This window comes from Triticum aestivum, chromosome 1B (assembly GCF_018294505.1).
Source record: "Triticum aestivum cultivar Chinese Spring chromosome 1B, IWGSC CS RefSeq v2.1, whole genome shotgun sequence".
Taxonomy (NCBI): domain Eukaryota; kingdom Viridiplantae; phylum Streptophyta; class Magnoliopsida; order Poales; family Poaceae; genus Triticum; species Triticum aestivum.
In genome coordinates, this window is record NC_057795.1 from 135584058 (window position 1) to 135589690 (window position 5633).

A 5633-nucleotide genomic window follows, 5' to 3' on the forward strand; every position below is an offset into this window, starting at 1 on the left:
CGCGCACGTGTCGTAGTAGAGGCGCGCATGTAGCATGTACATGTATGTATAGCGGCCAGGGTGCAAGAAAGAAAATACGGCCACGTATGTGTACATACGGGTGAGGTCTCGAATGCCTACTCGCGCATACATAGGGCGAGGGCTCGTGTACATGGATGGGTCGGAACGGAGAAACAGCGTTGTCGTCGTGTTCATGGGGAGGCAACGGAATGCGTCGTGTTCATGGGGAGGCAACTGAATGCGTCGTGTTCATCGGGAGGCAACAGAATGCGTGGGAACCAACCGGCTGGGTCGGAACGGAATGCGTGGTCGTGTTCATCGGGAGGACTTGGACGGAAGAGGCGATGGAAACGAGGCCTAGCGTACCGCACAATGGAGGCAATAGCCTTGTGTTCGACCGGCCATGTTCGAAACGGGATCCTGTTCATCGGGAGGGGTCTAGCGTACCGCAAAACGGAGGAAACGGACCTCCTACGGTCGAAATGGGGGTCATGTTGATTGGGAGGGGTGTGGCGTACTGCAAAACGGAGGAAACGGACCTCCTACGGTCGAAACAGGGGTCCTATTGATCGGGAGGGGTGTGGCGTACCACAAAACGGACGAAACGGACATGTGTTGGAGCTCTACGGTTGAAACGGGGGTCCTATTCATCGGGAGGGGTGTGGCGTACCGCAAAATGGTACTCCATGGGATACTGTTCATCTCCACCGTCGACCTCCTCCAGCCTCCACGGGCTACCGTCGACCTCCTCCAGCCTCCACGGGCTCTTGTTCATCCAGCCTCCACCGCACGCTACTCCACCGGCTACTGTTCAACCAACCCTCCACCGTCTACTGTTCATCCACCCCTCCACACCACGGGATCCTGTTCAACCACCCCTCCACGGGCACCCCTCCACCGTCTACTGTTCATCCAGCCCTCCACAACACGGGGTCATGTTCATCCAGAGGCAACGCCAACGCTCACTGTTCATCCAAACCCCCCCCCCCCCCACCCCCCGCAATGCTCATTGTTCATCCAATCGATCGGCTTCAGTTAGAAGCAGTAGCGAAGGAACCACTCGATCGGGTTCGGTTAACAGCCATAGATCGATCGCTCGGGTTCAGTAATGCGTAGCCTGCAGTGCAATCGCTCGGGTTCAGTTAGATCCCAACGCCTCGCTCAGGTTCAGTTAGATCCAATGCCTCGCACACACGCGCGTACGTGTACGAGAGAAACGCGCATCGCTCGGCCCCCGACCTCCCACCGTAACCGGGAACTCCCCGAAATTTTCCTCCCCCTCACTTCTACCATGGTTTTTTCCGTCATGGACGGCCCAAAGAATGTCATGCAGCTGCGTCTCCGGCCCGCCCAGGACGAAAAGCCCATTTTCTGTCATGATTTTTTTGTCATAGAAGTAGGAGCCCACCACATCTATGATGATACCGGGTTTTGTCACAATTATCGTCATAGAAGTGTCATATGTATGACATAAAAAAATTCGTTCGGCCCAAAATGTCGCGGATGTGTCTTTTTTTGTAGTGTAGGCTCTAAACTTGAAGAGATGAAACATCTACTATCTGGTTAATTACATGGGCAGACACACGGATACTAGAAAGATCACACAGGCAAAAAGCTAGTCGGAGTTTTTCTTAGTGAAAACCACGAGTCACGTTTATGTAAACATCCAAAAGTTAGCATTTAGTTACCGGGTCCAAACGGGGTAGAAAGATAGACAGGCACTGCTACTCAACTCATCAGAAACTAGCGGCTAAAACAGAGGCAAGAGTACTCTGCCTTGGATGCCAAGACGGTACACGTTTACCCAACCGTCATTCGTGGCTACTACGAGGTCAGCACCATAATCTACTCTCTTGCACCTAGCCTCTAAACTGAAACATGGGCCCGAAATAAGGAGATAAAAGACAAGCCAAATGCATAGGGGACCTATAGAAGATGGAAATGATAGCACTAAACTAGCACAAGGCCAATTGCATGGCACCAATAAACCAAAGATAGATGCAATGAACCGAAGAAAATCTAACTAAAACAAGCATATGCTAGCCGGGCCATGGTCAAGTGCGAGCAGAGGAAGATGAGAGGGGGAGAGAGATGCTACCTGCCTTGGTGGGTCGTCGTGGACGAGCTTGAGCTCGGCAGGACCTCTTGGTCACCCTATGAGTAGAGGAGCAAACCTCGGATCAGTGTTCATCCACGGCTACCAGATTGGATCGAAATGAAGAGAGAAGGGGAAGGGAAGGGATACCTTGTAGATCGACTCGAATCGGCGCTGCCGCCTTCCTGGTAGCCGGAGACCCGCGGCCGGCGTGTAGCGCCGCCACCACAAACCCTATGCAGGCCACGCACGCGCCGTGGTCCGGCCAGCTCAACGAAGTGCCGCGCATCGAAGTACGCACACGCACGCCGGGGAGCAAGCCAATCGTGATGCCATGGTTGTTGGGCGGCATCTCCTCTCTCTCCGGCGAGACTAACGCGGGCCGTGGTTGATAGGGGCCGGTGGAAGGGAGAAGTGCCTGGGCGGCGACAGAAAGGAGGAAGTGCCTGGGCGGCAGAAGGGAGGAGGTACCAGGGAGGCGGCAGCGGCAGAAGGAAGGACGTGCCTGGGAGGCGGCGGTGCGATCAGAATGGGGGGGTCGATGGGAGTGGGAGTTAGGGTTTGGGGTGATGGGAGGAAGGAGCGGAGGGTGGGGCATCATGGTGTGGGATCGATGGATGGATGGATGGATGTGGATAGATGGATGGATGGATGGATGTGTGCCATGTCATCGATCTGTGGCACACACCTTCCCACCAATAAGAATTAAGTTTATTTCCTGAGTGTAAAAATGGTTTTTCTAAGAGCATATGAAATCTTTGATGGAAAATTGGACCATATTTTGTGAAAATGATCCAATGTTTTGCACATGTGTGTATATTGGGATGGGGGTTTTATTTCTTTGCAAGAAAATTTCATTTTTCATTATTCGAGTGTCAAAAATTAGTATTTTTGTGAAGGGCCTAGCAAACATTTATTGTAAAATTGTCCCAAATTAATTTTTTAAAATAGTAGGACATATTTAATGTGCAATTGACCAAATGGTTGGGTGTCAATAGTTTTGATCCACCTCTCGTGAAAAAGACAAATTTCTGCCGATTGAGTTGGAAGCGGGTCTAATTTAAACTGCAGTTGCCTCATAGTTTGCTATTTATTTTTCCCAAAAATCATTTTTAGGTACAAAAGTATCTATTTAATCAGAGAAACACCAAAAGTTTTCCAATATTCAACCACTACCTAGGAATGGTCATGCCCGTCGTTTTGACCGAATTTTGAAACGGGCATGAAAAATTAAAAAAAATTTGGAAAACCTTCGCATTATATCATTGTATGTGGCCAAGTTATGAGGAAAAATAATAAAATTTTTATACGATAATTATTTTTAAAAAGTGTTCTCAGAAACGAGCTATCATGTGTGGAGATCAATGACTTTCAAGCCAAATGATCAATGTTATGGCCACATTAATGGCAAAGTTTGTTCAAATGATCTCATATTGTGCACAAGGGTGCATATTGGAATGGCAAACAATGTTGCCTAAGGAAGTTTTCATTTTCTTTGGACGAAAAAACCATTTTCCATTTTTTGAGTGCCAAAAATGAGGTTTTTGTGTGAAGAACCTACCAAATAATTGTTGCAAAATTGGACCAAATCAATTTTCTAAAATACTAGGCCATATTTAATGCACAATTGACCAAATGGTTGGGTGTCAAAAGCTTTTATCCACCTCTCGTGAAAAAGACAAATTTCTGCCGATTCAGTTGGAAGCGGGTCAAATTTGAACTGCAGCCTTTATTTTCCCAAAAATCATTTTTAGGTACAAAAGTATCCAGAGAAACACCATAAGTTTTCCAAGATTCAACCACCAGCTAGGAACGGTCATGCCCGCCGTTTTGACCACATTTTCAAATGGGCATGAAAAATTAAAAAAATAATAAAAATTGGAAAACCTTCACATTGTGTCATTATATGTGGCCAAGTTACCGGGAAAAATAATAAACTTGTAATACGGTAATTATTTTAAACAAGTGTTTTCAGAAATGAGCTATTATGTGTGAAGATTCATGGCTTTCAAGCCAAATGATCGATCTTATGGTAGCATTCATGGCATAGTTTGTTCAAATTATCTCATATTGTGCACAAGGGTGAATATTTTAATGGCAAACAATGTTGCCTAAGGAAGTTTTCATTTTCTTTGGACGAAAAATACATCTTCCATTTGATGAGTGCCCATAATGAGTTTTTTTGTGAAGGATCTACCATATATTTGTTGCAAAATTGTACCAAATAAATTTTGTAAAATACGGCCATATTTAATGCACAATTGACCAAATTTTTGGGTGTCAAAAGTTTTGATCCACCTCTCGTGAGAAAGACAAATTTCTGCCGATTCAGTAGGAAGCGGGTCAAATTTGAACTGCAGCTGCCTCATAGTTTGCTCTTTATTTTTTCTAAAAATAATTTCTAGGTACATAAGTATCTATTTAATCATAGAAACACAAAAGGTTTTCCAAGATTCAGCCACTAGCTAGGAACGGTCATGCCCACCTTTTTTACAGCATTTTGAAATGGGCATAAAAAATAAAATAAAAATCAAAAAATTGGAAGACATTTGCATTGTGTCATTATATGTGACCAAGTTACCAGGAAAAACAATATAATTGTAATAAAACAATTCTTAAAAAGGTGTTCTAAAAATGAGCTATCATGTGTGAAGATTCATGGCTTTCAAGTCAAATGATCAATCTTATAGCCATATTCATGGCATAGTTTGTTAAAATGATATCATATTATGCACAAGGGTGCATCTTGGAATGGCACACAATGTTGCCTAAGGAGTTCTCTGTTTATTTGGATGAAAAATTCATTTTCCATTTTTCGAGTGCCCAAAATGAGTTTTTTTGTGAAGGACCTACCATATATTTGTTGCAAAATTAGACCAAATAAATTTTCTAAAATATTAGGCCATATTTAATGCACAATTGACAAAATGGTTGGGTGTCAAAAGATTTGATCCACCTCTCGTGAAAAAGACAAGTTTCCGCTGATTTAGTAGGAAATGGGTCAAATTTGAACTGCAGTTGCCTTATAGCTTGCTCTTTATTTTTTCCAAAAATCATTTCTACTTACATAAGTATCTATTTAATCATAAATACATGGTTTGGTGGCGATATGTTGAGGTTTGGACGGTAGCCGAGGGCCACAACTCCAAAGCGCATAAAGTCGCATGCCCGCCGCGTGACTGCGGTGTTGACATGCATTTTGGGCGGCCTAGGCATGTCTAGTGGGTTGGGCACTCCCCAGGTAGGTGATAGGATGAAAATGACACCAGAAGTTTCTCATGAGGAGACCGAACTATGCTCAAATATGAATTAGCAGCCAAGTGTTTGGTTAGCGGTACGAGAAATGCACATGGCCAATTGGCGTGTGTTTTGGCTGACATGATCATCTACTAAGAAGACTGTCTTCACAAATTTTCAGCTCAAAAGGAGGAGCCTAGGTGGTACTTGCTTTGCAAAGTACCACACTGGACAAAAATATGAATGTTGAAGCTGGGCTCAAAATAATGAATGGCTTGAGCTGAAATTTGGTGGAGGATGG